This window comes from Dipodomys merriami, unplaced genomic scaffold (assembly GCF_024711535.1).
Source record: "Dipodomys merriami isolate MVZ:Mamm:240054 unplaced genomic scaffold, mDipMer1.0.p SCAF_2303, whole genome shotgun sequence".
Taxonomy (NCBI): domain Eukaryota; kingdom Metazoa; phylum Chordata; class Mammalia; order Rodentia; family Heteromyidae; genus Dipodomys; species Dipodomys merriami.
In genome coordinates, this window is record NW_027203720.1 from 8,339 (window position 1) to 32,557 (window position 24,219).

General features: G+C 45.3%; 1 long non-coding RNA gene across 2 annotated transcripts; it reads left to right on the forward strand.

Annotated features, from left to right (window-relative positions):
* The first annotated feature begins 10,243 nt into the window (after positions 1-10,243).
* On the forward strand, positions 10,244-21,222 carry LOC138835231 (uncharacterized). 2 transcript variants are annotated; one of them, XR_011374521.1, is made up of 4 exons: positions 10,244-10,454; positions 12,425-12,536; positions 14,007-14,162; positions 19,753-21,222. It is a non-coding gene; the product is annotated as an uncharacterized lncRNA (long non-coding RNA). The 2 variants fall into 2 exon arrangements; XR_011374522.1 differs by lacking the exons at positions 10,244-10,454; positions 12,425-12,536 and adding an exon at positions 12,575-13,516.
* The last annotated feature ends 2,997 nt before the right edge of the window (positions 21,223-24,219 follow it).

Below are 24,219 nucleotides of genomic sequence, written 5' to 3' on the forward strand. Positions count from 1 at the left end.
CCTGAGACTGTCGGTGGACACAGTGGATGCAGTGGAACCAAGTAGCCTCTGGGCAGAACCGGAAGAGGATGCAGGGCAGACTCCGAGCCTCCTGCTTCCTTCTTGGGTGGCCGCTATGGTTGTGTGCTTCCAGACTCATCTGGGACTGTGCGCATGTGTGTGCGCATGCGTATCCCTCACTAGCATTTGTGCTCATGCCCATTGCACGTTTGTACTGTCACAGTTTGTGTGCATGCGTGCCCTTCCTTCACACTTCCTGGTTGGGCTTCTATATCTCCTGAGAGGCTGGAGGACCCATGACTGCTGGAATCCAGAACTGAGGTGAGACTTTCCCAGATTGTATTGGAAAACATCCAGTGAAGGATGCAGCAGGGCAACCTGCTTGGTTGGAGCACTATCTATAAAGTAGATTTTGTACTCTGTTTTCTAGTGAGCTTTGTTCTTTTTTTTTTTTTGCCAGTCTTGGGGTTGAACTCAGGGCCCAGGCACTGTCATTGAGCCTTGCTGTGCTCAAGGCCAACGCTCTACCACTTGAGCCACTTCCAGCTTTCTGCTGTTTATGTGGTACTTAGGAATCGAACCCAGAGTTTCATGCATATGCTAGACAAGCACTGTACCACTAAGTGACATTCGCATCCCTTTTGTTAAACCTCCAGCTTATCAGGAGGTTTAGAAGCCCAGCCCAGAAGTGTGAGGGAAGGGCATGTGCACAGGGTCAAGTGAATGCACATGCAATGCGCATAATCATGCACGCTGGTGTGGGACATGCATGCACAGCCACGCATACATGTACACCCACCTGGATGAGCCTGCATGGGTATGACCACAGTAGCCACCCAAAAAAGAAGCGGGAAGCTGAGAATCTGCCCTGCATTGTCTCCTGGGTCCAGCCCGAGGCTGCTTGAATCCACTGCATCCACCAGCAGTCTCACGACCTAGGCCGTGTTCGTTGTTGTCCTCCCCCAACTGGTGCTGCACCTGTTGCTGGGATGAGAAACCTAGGGTGTCTTCAGACTGAGTGCATGCATCACCATCCTCATAGTCCATGTGGGCATGTGACTGCAATATGTGTGTGATGGCCTCCCGGTCTCGGGCTAGTTCAAGGTAAGTGGGACACTTCACACACATGCACGTATGCATGTGAGTGTGTGTGTGTGTGTGTGTGTGTGTGTGTGCACGTGCATGCACACACACACACACAAACACACAAACACAGACACACACACTCATAGGACTGGAAGCGCAGGTCAAGGGACTGTAAGTGTGTGTGAAAGGACCTTAAACTGGGTGAAGGGACTTGGGAACGCACTTGCAGAGCTACATAGACATTGACTAAGGCGCCCTAGAGCCCCACAGAGAATAAAGGGGGGTTGGGCTGTCTCAGAGGCCTCCTTGCTACCGCTCCCCAGTATCGCTCCGGGGTTGGTCAGTTCTGCCGTTACCACTGGTGGTCATGGAACTGGAGCCACATTCATTGCCACCTTTCCCAAACTGGCACTGCACCTGCTACAGTGATGTCTCTTTGCCTGTGGACCTCTGTCTTCCTGGTCTGCATGTGCTTTGTTGAGGTGCCATCATGGGAACGCCCTCATTGCCAGGAAGTACCCCTCCTCTTGATCCTCCTCCCCACCAGGGACTGGAAGCCATGGTAAGAGGAGGTCCATTACTCCTGCTGATACAAGAAAAAATGGAGACTTGGAGAAAGGAGTTGACAGTGGGGATGAAGTCCTGCCTTGTACACAATAGATATCCACTAAGAGATTCACAGGGCACAATGGCATACTGATAATTCAGAGAAGTCTAGGATTAGAAAAAGGATGTCATTTTGGCTCACATGAGTCTTTTGCACTTCCTGTGAAACTTACATCAACAACCTTATTTTCTCTATCTTTTCACAGACCATTCCCCAGGAGCTCAGGACATCTGGATTTGAGCAGAGTTGTCACCAGAATGCCAAGGGACCATTATCATTGCATGGCCACCACCACCTGGGACTAGTCCACTTTCCTACAATGCCCATACGAGGCTTAATGTGCTTTCCTGCCTGGTTTCACTTCAAACTGTGATCTTCAGATCTCAGCCTCTTGAGTACCTAGGGTTATAGGAGTGAGTTATAGGCACCCAGAACAAACTCTTTTTAAAGACGATTCTTATTACCATGTAATTAGTTTTCTAAAGAAAGGTCTCACCGAGTGCCAGTGGCTCACTCCTGTAATCCTAGCTACTCAGGAAGCTGAGATCTGAGGATCGTGGTTCAAAGCCAGCCTGGGCAGGAAAGTCCTTGAGACTCTTATATCCAACCAACCACGAGTAAAAAAAAAAAAAAACAGAAGTGGCACTGTGGCTCAAGCGGTATGGTGCTCAGCTTGATCTGAAGAGTGTAAGGACAGCACCCAAGCCCAGAGTTCAAGCCCCACGACCGATCAAAAGAAAAAGAAAGAAAGAAAGGTCTCGTGCTATTTCCATGCATGCATACACTGCATCTCAGTTAAACTCACTCCTCCATCACTTTCTTTCATTCCATCCTTGAAACAAATGTAGGCAGGCACTGGTGGTTCATGCCTGCAATCCTAGATACTCAGAAGGCTGAAATCCAAGGATCTTGATTGAAAGCCAACTGGGACAGAAAAGTTTGTGAGACACTTATTTCCAACTAATTATCAAGAAGCCAGAATTGGAGCTGTGGATCAAGGGATAGAACAATATCTTTGAGCAGAAAAGCTATGTAACAGTGCCTGCTGGATCCTGTATTCAAGCTCTCTCTCTCTCTCTCTCTCTCTCTCTTTCTCCCTCCCTCTCTTTCTCCCTCTCTCTCTCTCTCTCTCTCTCTCTCTCTCTCTCTCTCTCCCTCTCTCTCTCTCTCTCTCTCTCTCTCTCTCTCTCTCTCTCTCTCTCTCTCTCTCTCTCTCTCTCTCTCTCTCTCTCTCTCTCTCTCTCTCTCTCTCTCCAAATCTCAACAGGTTTCTTTGTTCTCTTTTAATACACTCATACCATATTCACCCTCATTCAGCTTCCCTCTTGGCCTTCCCTCATATTTTGCTTTCCTATCATTCAGTTTGTTTTCATATTTTTAGTGTAACTTAAGGCAACAGTGGGGTTTCTATATGCTTTTTCACCAGTACATGTATTATAATTTAGTCAGATTCACCTCTTTGATTATGGTTTGTTTCCATACTCCTCTAACACCACATTCAGTAGCTTTCAGTGTGTCTCCTTACACCATTTTCTTACCTAGTCACAATGTATTTTAATCTTATTTATACCTTATCATTCTCCCTCCATTTCACCCGTATATTTCCACATTTAAGTCATGTTCTGTAGTCATGTCTATAAAAATGTTTATATCTAGATATGCATATCTTTCTAAGTCTAAATGGGTGAAAAAAGTGATACTTGGCTCTTGGAGCTTGGCTACCAAATCAGATATATCCTCCCTCCCACTCCTGCCCCATCCTCTTTTAGAGCTATAAATTCATTTTGGCTTTCAGGGAAAGCCAAGCACCTAAAACAGAGCTGCTCACGAGGCTGAGATCTGAAGATCACAGTTGGAAGTGAACAAGTTAGGAAAGACCATTAAGACTATTATTGCCAATTGATCACCAAAAGGCCAGAAGTGGAGCTGTTATTCAAGTGGTACAGCAAAATTAAAACAAAAACACCAACATCAAGTATTTGCTTGCTTGCATTCCTCTTCATAGAGTAGTACACATGAGTGTGGTTGGAGCTGGGTTCCAATTCTAGATTCCACACTTAAATACCTGACTTGTAATTTTAAGCTGCATTCCTGTGTGTGTGTTTGAATAATAATAAATAAAACACAATTCTTGGGATGATTCTTAAGAATAAAATGAACCAGGGGCTGGGAAGGTGGCTCAGTGGTAGAACACTTGCCTTGCATGCTTGAGGCCCTGGGTTCGATTCCTCAGCACCACATAAGAAAAAAGAGAAAAAAGCCGGAAGTGGCGCTGTGCTCAAGTGGTAAGAGAGCTAGCCTTGAGCTAAAGAGCTGAGGAACAGCGCCCAGGCCCAGAGTTCAGGCCCACAACTGGACCCGAAAAAGAAAAAGAATAAAATGAACCAGTGTAGATAGATTTTGGTGATCCTTACACAATAGAAAACCAAGATTAGGAGATTTCAAACATGTGAAATTATTCTCTGCAACAACAGGTATCATTTTTTGCATTCAAAAAGCATTATTGATATTTTCTTACAGATTTTCTTTTTTTTTTTTTTTTTTTGGTGGTTGTGGGGCTTGAACTCTGGGCCTGAGCACTGTCCCTCAGCTCTTCAGCTCAAGGCGAGCACTCTACCATTTGAGCAACCATGACAGTTCCAGGATTCTGAGTGATTTATTAGAGAGAACAGTTCCTGGACAGTTCCTGTCCAGGCTGACTTTGAACCCTCATCCTCAGGTCTCAGCATCCTGAGTAGTTAGGATTACAGACATGAGCCACCAGCACCTGGCTCATAGGCACTTTTATAAACACTGAAATAGTTGAAGTGTTGATTCAGGTCAATCGACTTGGAATGGACATGTTTGACATATCATCTGCTCTGTGGGAGTGTTTGTTTGTGTGTATCATTTATATCTATGGTTTAGAAAGCCTGTGCTTATACATCTTCAGACAAACTTAGCAGAGATGGTTAATCAAGCCAGAAGCCAGGGGCCATCCCCAGATACTAGTCAGCACCACTTTGAAACTCACTCACTCTCTCCAAAGTGACTTCCATCCATCACTCTTCTTTGGGGACCGGTTTCTGCAGAGATATAGTACCTGTGAGTCTCGGTCTCATCTGTTATCAAACTGCCCTGTAATGAGAAATCTAGCCAAGGACCTCTTTTTCTTTGCCCATCTTTCTGGATAGAAGTCAAGATTTCTGTCTCACAAATCCAAAGGGCATGCTATTTGGAACCACAGTCTTTGGTCCTGCATGCAGTGAAGGGAGTTGAGAATGTACCATCCCCTGTTACTGACCTTGTTACAGCTGGATACATTTTACCAAGGTGGTCCCATCCTCTTTCTGACCATGGTTTAAATCACTGCAGGGCACTCATCTGCAGTGGAAAGATGCAGCAGACTGGTTTTGTTGCATGATAAGAATGAGAGACTTAACTGGAGGGCACTTTCTGCTGAGGCATCACAGACTAGGGAAAAAGTCTACTTTTTGCCATTCAGGACATGGTTTCTGCATAGTCTATAGGAATGGCCACCTGCCGCCTTTGGGTATTATTTTCTCATTGGGGAAGTTGTGCCCAGCTGATTATTATTCAGAAACCAAAAGAGATAGATTCAAAACCTGGACTTAAGTCAGAGTCATTTCCAGGCTTGACTATTTCCCACTCATGTCTTCCAACTGTCATCTGGAAGCTGCAGCTCCTTGTTCTGGGGCCTTCTCATACACTGCTCACACATGCATTTGTTTCACCCAGAGCAAAGGGTATAGGAGAATGAGAGAGAGAAGGAGAGAGCAAGAGAGAGCAAGAGAGAGAAATCCTACTGTGAGAGCAACAGCTATTTATATTGCAATCTGAGAAATGATATCTCTCATTTCTACCATGTTCTATTCACTAGAAATAATAACTAGATATGGCCTTATCTGAAAAATGAGAGATTGCAGGGGATTGTTGAGATTAGTATGGTTTTGACCTGGAACTTCCTTTCAGAGTGTGTTCCCTTAAGGGGATCTGCTCAGCTAATGGCTTATGGGTCCTGAAAGGAAGGGACAATCTACATTTCATCTATGCTCTGTCATATTCGGTGCCTGAATGAGCCTGTGCCCAAGCTACTTTGTCTCAGAGAGGGTTGGGTATGCCTGACACTGGTTGGAACCACTCCAAGGCTAAGGGCCACTGAATGGGACAGGAAACCAAAAGGAAATTCAGAAAAGAGCCTAAGAGACAAATAAGACATGAAACAGCCTCATGTGTGTGAAGAGTCTAGGGAATCTAGGGAGAACTTTATGGAAAAAAGATAATGATCCAGTATTCTCTCCCTTTGGGAACTTTCCAGTCATGCCAGTGTACTCCTGTAGTACTGCCATTCAGAATGCTGAGGCAGGAAGAACATAAATTCCAGAACAGCTTGCACTATATCACCCAATTCTATCTCAGAAAGGAAGGAAGGGACAGACTAAAGGGAGGAATAAGGGCAACAAGCAAATGAAGAGAAAAGGAGGAACTAGTAAAGAAAAGGAAGGGTAAACAGAGGAAAGAAAGGAGGGAGAGAATTCAAAGAACAAAGAATAGGGACAAAGTATTTTGGGATGTATAAATAACCCTCATGTATGACCCAACAATGATAAATGTCAGCAACTACTTATGGAGACTTTTATAAAAAGAAAGAATAAAGTAGTAGGTGTCAATATGTGACAAAATGAAATAGGTTTATGGAAGAACAGCTCTCTGAGATTCATCTATAAGTGAACTTCCTGGGAGTTTTAGGGTAAGAGGGATTTTTTTGGAACTAGGTCTTGCTAGGTAGCCCAGGTTGGACTGTAACTCCTGGGTGTTTTAGGGTAAGAGGGATTTTTTTGGAACTAGGTCTTGCTATGTAGCCCAGATTGGACTGTAACTCACTATAAAGGCCAAGATGGCCTCAATCTCTGAACCTCCTGCCTCTGCCTTCTGCATTCTGTGTTTGTGAATATGGCTTTATTACACCCATCTCCTTTTTAATGCTGTTGTTGTTGCCAGTCCTTGACCTGGAACATAGGGCTTGGGTGCTGTCCCTGAGCTTTTTTGCTTAAGGCTATCCCTCAACCATTTTGAGGCATATGGACACGAGGTTATCTTGTCATTGTCAAGAAGAGTCTCATGGACTTTTCTGCCCAGTCAGAATTCAAACCGAAATCCTGAGATCTCAGCCTCCTGTGTAGGTAGAATTACAGATGAGAGCCACCAGTGCCTGACACATCAATAATTCTTTTCCCTTAAAAAGACCTGTCAAGTTGCTGAGTAGTGGTTCCTCATGCCTACAATCCTAGCTACTCAAGAGGCTGAGATGAGAGGATAGCAGTTCAATGCTTGCCAAGGTAGGAAAGTCCATGTGACTGTTATCTCCAATAAACTACCAGAAAACCAGAAGTGGCACTGTGGCTCAAGTGGTAGAGTGCTAGGCTTTAGCTGAAGAACTGAGGGACAGCACCCAGGTCCAGAGTTCAAGCTCCATGGCCAAAAATAAATGAATAACTAAATGAAATAAAGAATAAAAGACCTCTCAAGTAGAATAAACTTCAGGTCCATAAAATAGAAGTCTGCTTCTGAGATAGACATACTTTGTGTATGGTTTTTATTAGAACAATTATAGATATATTAAAATTCAAGACAACGGTACTAAAAGATATAAAAGCAAGATACTTTATTTCTAACCTGTGAGGGATAAATAAAGATTTAAAAAAGGGAGTAAGTGAATCAAAAACAATAAAAAGAGGTACAAAGCAGCACAGGGACCCATACAAACTGGAATCAGAAATGAGAATGGCAGATGTGGACAAAACTATGACTTCATCTTGGATGTCTTGTCTCTCTTCTCAAGTGGAAAGAAATTTTTGAGTTGAATCTTTACAAAGTCTCCTTATCTCAGGCTCTTGCAATTAGATGTAGACCGTGCTATGTGAAAAGGACAGTGTTATAATTTCTGTACAAGGATAGCGTCTGTAATAACCCGTGGGACCCAGGGAATCAGTGGGGCACAATAGTGTGGCCCCATGGTCCAGCCTGCTGGAGGGGGAGCAGCATCAAGAGTCAAGCCTCACAACTCCACAGACCCAGCCACTGGACAGAGCAGGGCATTGTGAGGCTGATGTCACCACCCCAAGGGGCACTGGAGGAGCATGCCATGGCTGGGGCATGCCACTGAAAGGGGCAGAGCAGGCCACCAAAAGGGGAAGGGGCATGCTCCTGGAGACATGCACATAGGGAGCTGACTATTGGGATTGGACTTGGGCTGCTTGGGGGAAGATCATGAATATCAGTTTGATACCATTAGTGGGGCAGGGGTGCAGCCTTTCTAGGTGTATATAGGCTGCATGCTCCAAGGCTAGGGGGGAAGTTAGGGGAAAACACATTGGGAGGGAGGAGGGAGGAGTCCTGAGGACACCTGGTCTCTTGTGGAGAGGGGAGTAAGGAGGAGACCAGTGGTTCTGAAGAGATGAGAGTAAAGGAAAGACCGGGAGTCCTGAGGCAGGAATTGAGTGTGGAGGAAGGAGAGGATTGGGAGTGGAGGGGGAGAGATGGCAAGAGGGGAAAGCCTGCCACAGTAGGGCAGGGCAGGCCTGTGGAGGATAGGGCAAGCTCTGAGAGGCCATTTGGGGCTTCTTGAGGGGCCATTTGGGACCTCCTTGAGAGGTCCTTTGGGGCTTCTTGAGGAGCTATTCAGGGACTTTTTTTGGGGGGGCGGGGGTTCCGGTCGTGGGGCCTAAACTCAGGGCCTGGGCACTGTCCCTCAGCTCTTCAGCTCAAAGCTAGCGCTCTACCACTTGAGCAACAGCACCACTTATGGATTTTTTTCTTTTTGCTTTTTTCTGTTTGGTCTGGTCGTGGGGACTGAACTCTGGGCCTGGGCGCCGTCCCTCAGCTCTTCAGCTCAAGGCTAGCACTTGAGCCACAGGGCCACTTCTGGCTTTTTTCTTATGTGGTGCTGAGGAATTGAACCCAGGGCCTTATGCATGCAAGGCAAGAGCTCTACCACTGAGCCACCATACCAGTCCTTCAGGGACTTCTTGAGGGGCCATTTGGAACATCCTCCTGAGGTCACTCTGGGCCTCCTTGAAGGGCCTGTTGGGGCCTCCTTTAGAGGTCATTCAGGGCCTCCTCTGGAGGCCATTTGGGACCTCCCTCTAGAGAGGCCTGTGGACAGTGGAGAGGCCTACATGTGGGGGAGGAAGGGAAGAAAGGGAAAAGCCTTCCCCTTTGAAGGTTTGGAGGTTTGGGGCTTTGGGGATCTGAGGTTTGGAGGTTTGCAGACCAACTAATTGGTGGTTTGAAGACCAACCAATAAAAGTTGGAGTGTCAGGACTGCCTATTGGAGGTTTGGAGGTTTGGTGATTGAGGCTGCTCTTGGTTCTGGGTATCTAAAAGGACAAGGTAGTCTCAAGACACCTTTCTGGTGTAAATAAACTTCTTTTGTTCACTTCTCACTGTGCCTCCATGGATTGTCTCTCTCTCTGAGGTTCATCAATACCCCACTGGGTGATGTTCTCACAGGGGCCATCCTAGGATGGCCATCCTAGGATGCCCAACCCCGAGGAAACATGAGGGCCACTGGCCAATGTCCTCATGGTTTCCACATGGCTGCCATGGTAGCAGTAAGAGCATCCTGCCATGTGCCCAGTGTCATTGGCAACAGACTTCCTGGACCAAGTACCTAACTGCCAGCAGGTGTGCACTGGGCTCTGATTGGTCCACTTCCTCACTGATGTCAATGGCCTGACTTGTGATTGGTCCATTTCCCCCTGACATCACAGAGCATTGTGAAGGTATGCCCAACAGGGTACATATGAGGCAGCTGCTCTCCAGCTTTTTCAGTTACAGTGCTGGGAGCTTTTACTCCGGTGACCTGATGGACTAACTCAGAACTACTTGATTGCTTTCTTTGGGTGTGGGGAGTGGTAGTTGTGTTGTTTGGGTTTGGGGATTTCATTTATTCAGCTGGGGGTTGTGTTTACTTGTTTGTTGGTAGTTTACCTTCTGTTTCTTAAGATTTGTTAGTTGTCCACTTCATTTAGATCATCTTAGGTAATTCTTAAGCTTGATCACTTGCCATCCCAGGGACAAGGTGTTAATGTACAACTTTAGTTCCTCCCCCAGGGAGGGGGAGATCACTGTCATTGCACAGTACAACTTGACAAAGATTATCGGTTACTGCAGCTGTGTCTATGAGAAGCTGGCCCATCACTGCCTCACTGACACCACAGTGGCAGTCAAAGTTCTCCCAAGGAAAGATCTGAAAAGTCATGAGATAGAAAACGAGGTAGCAGGTGGGAAGTTGGCTCAGTGGTAGAGCGTTTGCCTTGCATGCCTGGGGCTCTGGGTTCGATTCCTCAGCACCACATAAGAAAAAAGCCAGAAGTGGCCCTGTGGCTCAAGTGGTAGAGTGCTAGCCTTGAGCTGAAGAGCTGAGGGACGGTGCCCAGGCCCAGAGTTCAGTCCCCACGATCAGACCAAACAGAAAAAAGAAAATGAAGTAACCATTGTGAAAAGTGTACGTCACCCACACATCATCCAATTATTCCAGGTGATGGAGGATGAAGACTCCTTGTCACTGAGCTGGCCACTCAGGGCCATCTCTTGGGGTGGAGTCAATAAATCCCCTTGCATACGCCTATTCCAGTATGAAGCCAAGAGGTTGTTCAAACAGATCACGAGTGCCATTCACTACCTTCAAGAGAACTGAATTGTACTCCTAGACCTGACGGCCAACAACGTCCTGTTCAACACCAATGGCAATGTTAAGGTCAGTGATTTTGGCGTTTCAGGGTGACCCCAGGACAGTTGCTAAAGGGGGTTTGTGGAGCCTTACTATTCCACCCCTCTGAAATGATCCTACAAAACATGTTCAGTGGGTACAAGGTGGACATTTGGGGACTTAGCTGTGCTTTTGTATATGATGACAACGGGAAAGTTGCCATTTGAGGAGAATAAGATGACAGATATGGAAACAAATCCTAGAGGCCAGGTACACCGGTCCCCTTTACCAACTACAATGGGACGTGATCTCCTTCCTAAACTGCTGACTGTGGGCTTCAATCTGAGGCCTGCTATTGAGGAGATAATGGAGCACCCATGGCTGGCCCTAAGTGTGGGATTTGGCCTGCTTCCTGATGAGCAACTGCCCAGCAAGCTGGACCCCGTTATTGTCACAGTCATTTGCAACATGGTGTACACGGTAGCTGGTATTAAAAAGAAAGAACAGAGCATTCAATGAAGCCATGGCACCTACCTGCTCATCCATGAAAACATAAAGGAGAATACCAGAAGTGTGGAATCAAAAATGATGCTTTTGGCTAGTCCACCATGCACACCTCCTGAGGACAATCCCACCAGCCCTCTTCCTCCACAAAAAAAGAGCCACCTATTCTGCAGGATGTAACACCTTCAGCTTGTCCTCAAATTTTCAGTTACCTCTGAAGAGAACCCAAAGTGCCAGTCTGCCTGTCCTTCTGCTCTACACCCTGCAGAGCTCCAGTTCCAGCTTCATTTGTGGCCCAGATTCTTTTAGCTGGTCGGGTACACTAGACAGTTTCCACTCAGTGGAAAATGGTCTTCCCTCTGGTCATCCTCAGGGGGAGGCCATAGACCTCAGGTGGAACATTAGACAGGGCTGGAGGAGGGTGGCTAACAGGATAGTCACCATTTTTCGCAGACTTTGCTGCTGTGTGAAGGCCCCAAAGTAATGTTCACAGATTGAGAGCAAAGCTGTCCCAGAGAAAGCAGTGCAGAACTCTGAAACAGCACAGTTGAAAGCCACCAGACTCAGATCTTCGGGGTGAGTCTAACTAAAGCAGAGAGATGTGGAATTGAAGAGCTGCAGGTGGGAAAGGAGTCATGCAGGAAGTTCACACTGTGGAGGTCTCAGTCCAGCATGGCCAGGTTGTGTGACGGCTGCTAGGGGATTCTCCGGCAGGGATTCCTTTCGGAGAAAGGACAGCTGACATCACCAAGGCTTTCCAATGCTGAAAGATAAGTTGAAAGGTGGCCTCAATCTGCTGTACTTTCTGAGCTGGGCATTTACACATCGATCCCTTACTTAATAGTATTGTCACTTTATTGAACAACCTTTTCCCTTGGTCCTCTGAACACTAAGGTGTTTTTGTCCCAAACGCTTCAGGTCATCTCACCTTTCACGTAGGTTGCTTGTGTCCCCAATTGCTAGTTTATTTATTTAGGTTTAAAGTGAGGCCCTTGAGCTTCGTGGTATAGGAATCCATGGATCTCAGGGGCAGGAAGCATCCTGGACTCTGTTTCTCCTTCCGCAGTCTCTAGGTGACTGGGTACAACTACTGAGCACACTACTTACACTGGCTGGGTTGGAGTACAAAGGCAAATCTTCACTGCGAATGGAGAGGTACCTGTCTCCATTCACCCAATGCACTATCAATGGTTTCTGCCCTTACTTTCCTCCATTTAAATGCACTTTCCTGCTTGTGTAATTTCTCTCTAAATCTCATCATTATCCCAACATAAAACCTTCATCCAAGCATCTCTTCTTTCAGAGTTGTTTATTTGCTCACAATCAAAGAGACCCTATTACTAAGACAGGTTGTTTTGAATGGCAACTCCTCCCATGAGTCCCCATTTTCTCTAAGGGGAACCAGAAGGCTGGGTTGGCTGAGTTTCAAATAAGAGAACAGTCTGACCAACCAGAGCCACTGTTTAGACTGGCTAAAAATATGAAGTAGAATAATATTCCTTCCTTGATCGTAGAGGTAGAGAAACCTGTGAAGGAGCAGCATTCCTGAGAAAGTATGGAGATACAGTGGTGCCACTGGATGGACCCTGCCTGGGATGACTGCATCTGGACAGTAGCAAAAATTTGGTAAGGTTGATATGACCTCTACCACTGGGCTATTTGTGTTGGTTTAGTCAGGGCCATGAGATTTCCACAGAGAGGATTTGATTCAGGCTGATGCTGTCTGCCCTTGGGTGACAAGTGTGTTATAGGGAGGATTTGAGCACACCTGACTTTTGCTATATGTGCACTGATGTCAGGAGGCTAAGCCTGCAGAGCAGACTGATGAGATTTTCTGCAGTAGGTAGGATCAGTGGTCCAGCTCAGAGCTATTTGGGAGCAGATCTCCCCTGAAAGAACAAAAAGGGATTCTGGTGAGAGTCCCAATAAGGGCTACAAGAGGGAAAAGATGGGTACAAAGTAAATGACAGGGTGGACACTAAATGTAAAGGAGAAATGACAGGAGGCAAATTAAGAAGGGAGCTGAGGAATCCTGAATTCCACATGGGCCATTTTTCAGTGAAGAAAGTGGGTGGGAAGGAATTAACTGTTGATTTGTAAGACTTCTTGATCACTATTCTTTTTTTTTTCCTTTTGTCTGTTGTGTGTATGTGTTTGTGAGTGTGTGCTGCTACACCTCAGTGCTTTTTTTCTTATGCTGTTTCCTTTGCCTTCTCTGTTCTCTCTCCACTTTTCTCACCTTCTCCCTGCTGCCGCCCACCATTTCTCTTCCTTTGTTTTCATTCCTCCCATAGCTACTCCTATTCTACTTCTCCTGTTCCTCTTCTTGCTGTTCCACTACTACCCTCTACCATTCCCTTTCCCTCTCTTCCTGCTCTTGAATCTGTCTCTCTCTCCCTCCACCTCCCTCACTCTTCCTCTCTCTCTACACTTCTCCCTTTTTCCTTCTTTCCCTTTCTCCCTCTCTGTCTTTCTCTTTTTTCTCTCTCTCAGTTGTCATGGATATGTCTGGTTCTCTCCTGCTTGAGTTATACTTCCAGGCTTGCATTTCTCTATTTACTTGAAGATGGAGTCTTCCCAGACTTGCTGTAAATGCAATCTTCAAGGTATCATCTTGGGAGATAGGTAGGAATACAGACAAGAGCTTACAGCATCAGGGAATGCAATTGACTTTGTTAATCTGGTGTGGCAAAGGTTGCTTTCTCTATTTTGAAAGGGCATTTGTGTATTTATGTGAGGGATAGCTGTGTAGAGTCACCTTACAATTGGTTGTGGAAGGAAGGGGGTGATGGGTTTGTGTAAATGGACAGGGAAGGACGACATATGTGCTGTACAATTGCGCTGAGAGGTGTCAGATTCTTAGTAGAGACTCTATGAGTCCCCAGAGAGGCCCCCTTTCCCAAAGCACCCAGCTTGGGCATGGTGCTTCCGTTTCCCGGTAAAGACTTTAGGCCTCATGGAAGAATAGCAGAGCCCAATTTTTCTCCTTGGGGAATCAACAATGCTATCAGAGCCAAGTTTTAAATATTTGAACATCAAGAGGCCATTTTTGGAATCACAAAGTGTATGAATTAAAAGATATTCCCTTCCGTTCAGCTAGAGGTGGTCAAGGAACAGGAGACCTGAGGAATCATTGAGATAAACTGGGATCTGTGGAAGGACATAGCCTGGATGGACTTTGGTTGTATATGGACCACACCCGTGGATGGACCCTGCCTGGGATGACTGCCTTCCCACAAGAACAAAAATTCGGTAAGATTAGATATGAGCCTTCACACTAGAATATTTGTATTGGTTCACCCAGGGCATTAGAATTGCACATAGAGGCAGTGTTGAGGATTCATGCTGCCTTTGGGTGACAAGTGTATGATGGGGAGGAGTTGGGCAAATCTGGCCGTTTCTCTGTGTACACTGGGTCAGGCGGCTGAACCTGCAGAGTAGACTGATGAGAATAGCAGCAAGAGGAGGGCTGGGGCTCCTGGTGGGTCAGTGGTACTGCTCAGGGGTATTTGAGGAGCAATGCTATTCTCAAACAATGAGATGGATTTGTGGCGAGAGAAGCAATAAGGGTCCAAATAGGCAAAGGATGCATAACTGGTTTAAGACAGGGTTGATACTGATGCTGAAAGAGAGCTGAGGAGGAATGTAAGGAATGCTGAACTCCTCATGGAACAATGTACAGTGGAGAGGGTGGGTGGGGAGGGAAGTACTATTAATTTCCATGATTTCTCAATGCTTTTTAATTGTCTTTTTGTTGGTTGTGTGCATGCATTTGGGAATGTGCTGGCTTGAACTCTGTTCTTTTCTCTTTCTCAGTCTCCTTTTCCCTCTGTGGCCTTTCCTTGGGCCCTCCTCCCCTCTACTGTCTCTAATCTCTCCTTTCTTACACCCTCATTCTTCTCCTCTTCTCCTCCCTCTAATCATTCTCTTCTCCCTATCTCATTCCTTCTCATTCAATCCTTTCTCTTGAATTTGTCTCTTTGTCTCTCTGTGTTTAGGTATGTATGCATGTCCCTCTGTTTTTCTCTCTGTCTGTTTTCCTTCTCCCCCTCAGGCCCCCTCTTTCCCTTTTTCTCTCTTGAGTGTGGGCGTGTTTCTGGCTGATGTTTTACCAGTGGAGTCACTCTTCTAGGCCTGATTTTCTACTGAGTTGGACATGGAGTCTGCTCAGGCTGGCTTTATCTACAGTCTTCTCAGTGTCAGTGTGTACAGTAGTTAGGATTATACAGGTGAGCCTCCAGCACCTAGACTTTGTGAATCTGGTACAGCACAGATTGGTTTCTCTGTTATTACAAAAGGAATTTGTGTACTTGTATGAGGGACAACTCATAAAATTTTGGGAAAGGAAAGGGTGTTGGGTTGGGCTGCATGTGGAGAATGGAGAGGTAGAGAATTACGTTTCCACAGTACAAGGGTTTCAGCACTGAGAGATGTCAGATTCTTAGGAGAGACCCTTTGAGTCGCCAAAGATGCTTCCAGTTGACACCCCCTTCCCCAGAGCACCAGGCTTTGGGCATGGTGCTTCCTTTTCCCTGGAAGTTCCCAGGGGAAGCCTCTAGGTCTCATGGAAGAAGAGTAGGGCCTGATTATTTTCCTAGGGCACATGGTGTGTAGGAAGCTTAATTTCAAATATTGCCACACTATAAACCTCCAGAGCCCATTTTTTGAACCAAAAAATGTAGGAATTACAATAATTTCCTTTCTATCAACTAGAGGTGGAGAAACTTTTAATGAGTAAGAGACTTAAGAAAACATGAAAATATAGGAACATGTGGATGGAGATGAGTACAAGCGGACATGAGCAGAAATTTAGTAAGATTGGATATGAACCTCCACCACTGTGATATTCATTCAGCAGGGCATTAGATTAGTGTACTTCACTGAGGAAGTACACTCAGCATGGAGAATGAGAATACTCAAACTTACAAAAGTAGTACATAGTATATATGAAAAGGAAGATTAAGGCAGAAAGAATCAGGATGAGTGTTGGAAATAATCTGTGTTTTTGTGTGTTTGCAGATGTGTGTTGTGTGTACATGTGCACAAAGTTGTATTTTTGAGTATCAGAGTAGACCTCTTTGGCAAGGGGGTTTTGGGGAAGTATAGGGGACTGAGCAGCTGGGTGTGGGGAAAAGCATTCTAGGCAGTTGGAATAGCAGTGGCCCCCAGCTGGCACAGTGCAAATGCCAGTGTGGTTGCAGCAAGGAAGCCTGGGCTCAGTGGGGAGAGACAGGATCAGAGAAGGCACAGGAGCCTCTTGGCAGCACAGGCTCTGCACTACACCAAAGGAAGCTGTGAGCAGAGTGGTGACCCACCATGCTTCAACATTGTCCTGTGGTTCTCCTGTCTACTCTAAAGCCACATTTCTTAGTCTTCAAATATGAAAGGGTGTGTGTGATATTGGTGTTTCTCATGAAATTGAGTGTCCTCCAGTTCCATCCATAGTGTCTGAGTGTTGGTTTCTTTTTTTTTTTTTTTTGGTTCCTTTCTGGTGCTTGAATTAGGACCAGTAAAAGGTCCCTGAGCATTTAGCTCAAGGCTGGAGCTTTACCAGTTTGAGGCACAGCTCCATTTCTGGTTTTCTGAGGGATATTTGAAGTAAGAGTCTCATGGACTTTCCTGCCTGGGCTGACTTTGAATGATGATTCTTAGATTTCAGCTTTCTGAGTAGCTAGGATTACAGGCGTAAGCCACCGATGCCTGGCTCATGATATAGTTTTGATAGTGAAAAGATCCTATCCAGAAGTCAAGATTGCCTGCTCTGGTTCTGGCTCTGCAGTCTTCTTCAATCTTGAAAATTTTTCAAGATTTTTATTGAATGTTTTCAAGATTATATGCCACTTCCACTTAGTCTTGTCTGAAGTTTTATCATGATTTGACTTGGGTCTTGCAGGACTATCGTGAAGTGACACTGTGTGCCTCCCACTGCATCCCACCAGGTGGCTGGAGACATCAGTTTGTCTTGGGAGTGTAGTAGGTAATTTTGATCACTTGAAGATGGCCAAATTTGCCAGTTTTTCTACTGAAAAAATTCTCCTCTCCCTTTGTAACTCAGTGATGTGTGGGAAAACACATAAGGCTGTGGAAATATCCCATTCCTCACATCATTGACAGTTTGCTTATGTATTTACATATTTATTCATGTTTGAACTTGCTAAGGGATTCCTATTGAATGCATTGGGTTGTAATTCCACTCCTGTCATGGTTTTGATGGTTCCAGACTTGGCCAGTGCGAGCCCCTTCTAACAGACTTTATTAGTGCTTTTATTTTATTTTAATTTTATTTTTTTGCCAATCCTGGGGCTTGAACTCAGGGCCTGGGCACTGTCCCTGAGCTTATTTGCTTAAGGCTAGCACTTTACCTCTTGAGCCACAGTGCCACTTCCAGCTTTTTCTCTTTATGTGGCACTGCAGAACCCAGGGCTTCATGGATGCTAGGCAAGCACTCTACCCCTAAGCCCTCATTAGTGCTTTTGTTCTTCACTCATACACAAGATCAATGTTTATTTAGTACCTTCCATGCTCTAGTCTTTGAATCAACTATTATCCAGGAGCTGTGGCTGGATGGCATTTAGAAACCAACATCTGAGTATTAGGTATGTTCTTTGCTTTTGAGATGTTATTGTTCCTAGGCCCTTTTGGAGAAGAGAACTGGAAAATACATAAAACGAATATACAAAATACATGTATTCATGTATATGGGTGTGCATTGATATATACAAGCCCATACATGTATATTTACACATATACACATTTAAATTTATATTAATTTCTTTTAGTAGTAAAGAAATGTAAACTCAGAACCTCTTGCTTGCTTTGCTTGGGTCCTAGTAATTGAGCCCCCCTTTAAGCCCTGCTTTTTGCTGGTTAGTTTGGAGGTGAAATCTAATAAACTTTCCTGCCTGGACTAGTCTCAAACTTCAGTGTTCAAGCTCTTAGCCTCCTGAGTGTCTCAACTTCTGATTTGTACACCAATCTATGTATATATATCCATCTATATATACTCAAAATCATGAGTTCACACTGACACCTCCAACTGCAATCTCACCCCAAATATTCTTCCAGTTTTTTTTCCTTTTCCATATTTGTAACTACCAAGAAACCTATTACCCTTGATAGGATGACTTACTGAGTAATTCATTCTGTTTGTAAACAATCTCCTGTGATTGCCAGTGATGTAAATGTATTTGGCCTTTTTCTATGGTTCTTGACATAGAAATCCAAAAACACTCATGCTTTCCTGAGTAACAGGGGTGGTAGTAGGATCTTTTGCTCTACTATTTGGTCATTGACCCTGGTTCCTCAATCAGAGCTCCTAAGACCTTAGTCATTTCCTGAGTTATAGTAGCATCTGACCCAGAGCTATGAAATCCTTTGGAATTTCCTGTCACAAGAGCATGTTCTAAGAGGTGCAACCCTTGATGTACACCTGGATAGCCTCAGGATGGAAGATGATCTTTTTATGATGGACTGGTAGTGCAAACCTGTAATCCCAGTATTTAGAAGGCAAATGCAGAAGGCTCTTGAGTTCAAGGCAAGCCTGGGCTACAGTCAAACCATCTTTTAAAAAACAAGCTTTTATAGGTACATTATTTGGGGATTAGCTCTTAATTTTGTTTTTTGGTTTCATGAAATTTTGTCATGTCTGTAAAATTTATACTTGCCAAGAGATTCAAACTGCCTGATCAACCCATTCTCTCTATTGCTCTGTATCTGTCTGTCTCTGTCTCTGTCTCTCTGTCTCTGTGTCTGTCTGTCGGTCTGTCTCTCCCCTTCTCTCCCTGTCTCTGGTCGATGTCCTCATGGTTACCACATGGTTGCCAAGGTAGCAGTAGCAGCATCCTCCCATGTGCCCAGTGGCCTTGGCAATGGTCCGCTAGGCTACATGGAAGAGTAGTAGTCCTCCAAGCTCTCACACAGACTTGATTCTTGTGACTATTTACCAGTCCTTTACACACTAGTTCACTCATTTCAGGAGGCATGACTAGTGCTATGAGCCCAGCATGCCTGGCATAGTCCCCGTGTAGCACACTCAGGCCAAGTGCCTGGTGCTACAGGATTCTGCAGCCGAGCTTCTGGTCAAAGTACATCTGACACTGAGCTGGCCTTCCCAGGCTGAAAGGAAAATGGAAAAGTAGCCTGAAGGTGTCTTTACCTTCAGAGGTGGTAGGGGTTGCAGCTTGATCACATGGTGACTTCACCTGACAACCATTCACCTTTGTCCTTGAGGTGGTTTTGTTCCAAATGCTACAGCAGGTAATCACCTTACCTTTCATGTAGGTTTCCTGTATGTTTATATACTTATTTGTTGTATTTACATTTGAGCTGAAGCCCATTGATCTGAGGGTCAGGAGGCATCCTGGACTCTGCTCCTCCTACTGTGGCCTCTAGATGACTGGGTCCAACTCCTGAGCACACCAGTTACACTGGCTGGGTTGGAGCATAAGGGCAAGTCTTCATTGGGAAAGAAATGAGACCTGTCTCCATGTACCATGACAGTGGTTTCTGCCCCACTTTCCTCCATTTCAATGCAGTTTCTTCTGTGTGTGTTTTCTCTATAATCCTTTACTCATCACTATCCCAACATAAAGCCATCATCCAGGAGAACCCGATTTCTCATTTATTTGCTCACATTGGTAAAAGATAAAACACATATTTGAAAGACCCTAATGAATACACCCTGAAGTCGTAATTGCAACTTCCTCTGTTAGCCCAATTTTTCTCCTCAGGTAAACAGAGTGTTGTGAGTGCTGAGTTTCACATATGAGACCACTGTGAACATGTAGAGCCTATTTTTGGAACCACAAAGTATATTAATTAAAATATGTTCTCTTCCTTTCAGTGAGAGCTGGAGAAACCTCTGAAGGAGCAGGAGACCTGAGAGAACACGGAGGTATAGTGGTGCCTGTGGATGGACCAGGCCTCTGTGAACTTGGTCTGAGGATGGACCCTGCCTGGGATGACTACTTCTGGACATGAGTGGAGATTCAGTAAGATTGGATGTGACTCTCCACCACTGTCTTATTTGCGTTGGTTCATCCAGGGCTATTAGATTTCCACACAGAGGAAGTGCTGAAGGCTGATGCTGTCTTGGGTGACAAGTGTGTGATGGGGAGGAGTTGGGCACAGCTGGACTTTGCTCTGTATACATTGGGGTTAGGAGGCTGAGCCTGCAGAGCTAACTGATGAGATTTGTAGCAAGAGGAGGACTGGGTCTCCTGGTGGACAAGTGCAGTTCAGGGTTATTTGGGGAGCAGATCTCCCCTCAAAGAATGAGGTGGGATTCTGGTGATAGAAGCAGTGAGGGCTAAAGAGGGTAAAGGATAGGCACCTGGTGAATGACAGGGTTGACACTAATGCTGAAGGAGAACTGAGAGGTGGAAGGTCATGAAGGGAGCTGAGGAATCCTGAATTCCTCGTGGTCCAGTGTTCAGTGAAGAGGGTATGTGGGGAGGGAAGTACTGTTAAATTCCATGATGTTTCCATGCCTTTTATTTTTTTCCTTTTGTTTCTTTGTTGTGTGTATATGTTTGTGAGTGTTTGCTCGTACCAAGTCTTTATCTCTGTGCTTTTTTTCTTAATTCTCTCTCTGCTTCCTTTTCCATCACTTTCCTCTTTCACCTTTCCCCGTCTTTCCCCCTCTCTACTATCTCTTCCCTCCTCTTCTTCTACCTCATACCGTCTCTTAGTCTACTTTTCCTTCCCCTCATCTTCTTCCTCTCATCTCCCTCTTCTCTTACCTCTCTCTCTCTCTTCCTGTTCTTGAATCTGTCTCTAACTCTTTCCATTTCTCTGTCTTTCATCTCTCTGTCTCAGTCTTTCTTTTTCTTTCTCTCCTTCTTTCAATTTGCATGTTCATGCCTGGTGCTCTACCACTTGAGTCACACCTCCAGGTCTGCATTTTTCTAGTTAATTGATGATGGAGTCTTCCTAGACTGGCTGTCACTGCAATCCAGGTAGCTTCTAGGATAGTTACGATTACATAGCCTCCAGCATCAGGCAGTGCACTTGACTTTGCTAATCTCTTGTGGCACAGGTTTGTTTCTCTGTTGTTATGAAAGGTATTTGTGTACTTATCTGAAGGACAGCTGTGTCAGTGACACATTAAAATGGGTGTGGAAGGAAGGTGGTGTTAGTCTGCTGTGCAGAATGGACAGGGAGAGAAGGACATGTATAGTGCAAGTGTATCAAGACCCTTAGAATATCAGAACATGTGCACACTCAAGGACATGTGCACTCCCATTTCCTAGTGAAAGAGCAAGCAGCTCCCTTTGCATGATTGATTAACAGCTTCCGTCTCTCTTTACCAAGATGTCTCAGAAGCACACAAGCAGATGGCTGGTCAGGAATTCCTCTGGGAATCAGCCTCCTTAAAACCCAACCTGATGTGCACGTCGAGAGGGAATTAGGAAGGAAAATGTGCTCTTTTCTTCCTTCAAGTTCAGCTCTCAATGCAGAGCTAGATGTGTCAAATGATCTCCTCAGAGTGAGGCAGAGACTTCCAGGAGACAAGGCCTTGCTGCCCCAAAAGCTGCAGTTGAGGCTCAGAGTGAGGGAGTGGGCTTCAATTCACATCTGTGGGTTTGGCTTAAGAGGCTAGTGTCTTGTAGTCCTAGTGCAGTAGAGAGTGTGCCTCTTCGCTGCTGTGATTTCAGTGTTGAGTTGTATTGTGGAGATGGGGGAGAGGGGCAGTATGCCAAGCAGGAGGCAAGTCATTTTATGATTCCATGCCAGTCTTGTCTTAAGGGGCAAGGTGAGCTCACTGTCCAAAACTCAGGTCTACCTTTGACTTTTCAATGGATAGTCTGATGCACACGCATGCTAGAACACTCCTAAACCTTTGTGGAACAGTTGGAGTACATTTGGCTCAGTAGGTGAAGGAGATAGGACCAAAAGTTGCCCCAGAGAATGAGGCTCCCACAGCTTAGCTAGAATATCACACAGATCATTACATAGGCTTCTAACCAGCAGGATGGGACCAGGGCTGGAGGAAAGACTTGGAAGAACTGAAGAGGGAGGAGCCAGTGTGGGATGGAAAAGCTTCCCAGAGGAGGAGCCATTGAGCTGGTGTGTGCACACCATCTCCATGTGTGAGATTGAGGTGCACAAGGCTTCAGGCAAAGGGCATGGAAACACAGGTGAGGAGACCACAAGGCAAGGGTGAGAAGGGCTGTGGAAGGGAGTCATAAGAAAGCAGTGGGAAAGAGCTTTGACCATGTGCAACAGGACACTTGTCAAATAAGTGTGTAAGGGAATGGGTAGGCCTTCATTCAATGGACATTTGCTGAGTGACCACAGGGTGAGAGACATCATGCTGAAGACTGACACAATGCTGAGAACAGCACAAAAATATCTCTCCTTGTGAGTTTACACTCAAGCATGGAGAAAGACTTTACCCAGATTTACATAAGTAATAAAGAGAATACATCAGAAGGATGATGTAAGGCAGAAAGGATGAGTGGTGGGAATATTCTGTATGTGTCTGCACCCATGTGTGTGTGTGCATGCATGTGCACAAGGTTGTATTTTTGAGCAGGGTTTCATAGAGTAGATCTCTTTGGTGGGTGGGAGTGGGGGAGGATGGGGGATGAGCAGCTGGGTGTCTGGGGAAGAGCATTCCAGGCAGTAGAATAACAGTGGCCCCCAGCCTGGCACAGGTTATCCTGGGCTGCTGCAGAACAGTACAAATGCCAGTATGGCTGCAGCGAGGAAGCCTGCGCTTAGTGGTAAGAGACAGGATCAGAAAAGGCACGGGAGCCTCAGGCTCTGCCCTTCACTGAAGGAGGACTATGAGCAATGCTTCAGCAGTGTCCTATGGTTTTTCTGTCTGCTCTAAAGCTACATTTCTTAATCTTCAAATATAAAAGGGTGTGTCTGATATTGGTGTTTCTGTACCTGCATTATTTCTTTTTTTTTCTTCTTTTATTGTCAGTTGTGGGGCTTGAACTCTGAGCCTGGTCACTGTCCTTGCACTCTTCAGCTCATGGCAAGCACTCTACTGCTTGAACTACAATGCCACTTCTTGTTTTATAGTAGTTTATTGGAGATAAGAGTCTCAAGGGCTTTCCTGCCTGGCTGGCTTTGAACCGTGATCCTCAGATCTCAGCCTCCTAAGTAGCTAGGGTTATAGGTGTGAGCTACCAGCACCCGGCTTTGCATTATTTCTTGAAGCTTAGTGTTCTACTGTGCAATTTATATTGTTGAAATTGTTTTCTTTTTATTTGTTTGAACATGGGTCTAGGGCACTGTCTCACTATCACTCTACCATTTTGAACCATAGATCTGCTTCTGGTTTTCTGGAGGTTAATTGGAGAAAAGAATCTCATGGACATTTCTTCCCAGGCTGACTTTGAACTTTGATCTTCAGATCTCAGCTTCCTGAATTGATAGGATTACAGGCGTGAACCTGATTTTATTTTATTTATTTATTTATTTTTTACTTAAGGCTGAATAACATTCCACTGAATGTATATGCTCTCTTTTTATTGGTCCAATGATGTACACTTGATTGATTCCCTATCTTTATTGTGAGTGGTGCTACCGTAAATGGAAGTACATGCAGACAAAAAGAAACAAATAACAACAACAACAACAAAAAAACAAGTATTCCTTCACTGGAGTCTGATGGCTCATGGAATCTTGCCTTGGTAGGAACTTGCATGAGAGTCTTTTCTCTAGTTAATGACCAAATACCTGGGAGTTGAGCTGTGGCTTAAAGTAGTTGAGCATTAACCTTGAGCTAAAGAGCTCAGGGACAGCATCATGGCCTCAAGTTCAAGCCCCACACCACCACCACCAAAATCACTAAAAATATATTTGTGAAACCGTCTGGGAAGGTGGCTCAGTGGTAGAGTGCTTGCTTGCATGCATGAGGCCCTGGGTTCAATTCCTCAGCACCACATAAGCAGGGGGAAAAAAAGAAAAAAAAAGAAAAAGAAAGCCAGAAGTGGCACTGTGGCTCAAGTTGTAGAGCACTAGCCTTGAGCTGAAGAGCTGAGGGACAGTGCTGAGGCCCAGAGTTCAGGCCCACGACTGGAACCAACCCCCCCTCCAAAAAAAATATTTGTGAAAATCAAACCTCACACAACTTACCCATTTTGTTGTTTGGTTTGGAAATAATATAAATGATTTCAGATTGACTACATTTAAATTCCAAAGCAAGTGACCAACCCTTCAACAGAAAGGCAGGGGTGGGGGCTGAGGGGTGGTCTTCACCCACCCTGACTCCAAAGACCCTAAAATGAGCCAAGACACGACTAGAAAGATCTACAGCCAAAGAAACGTACATGTGAGGGCTGGGAAGGTGGCT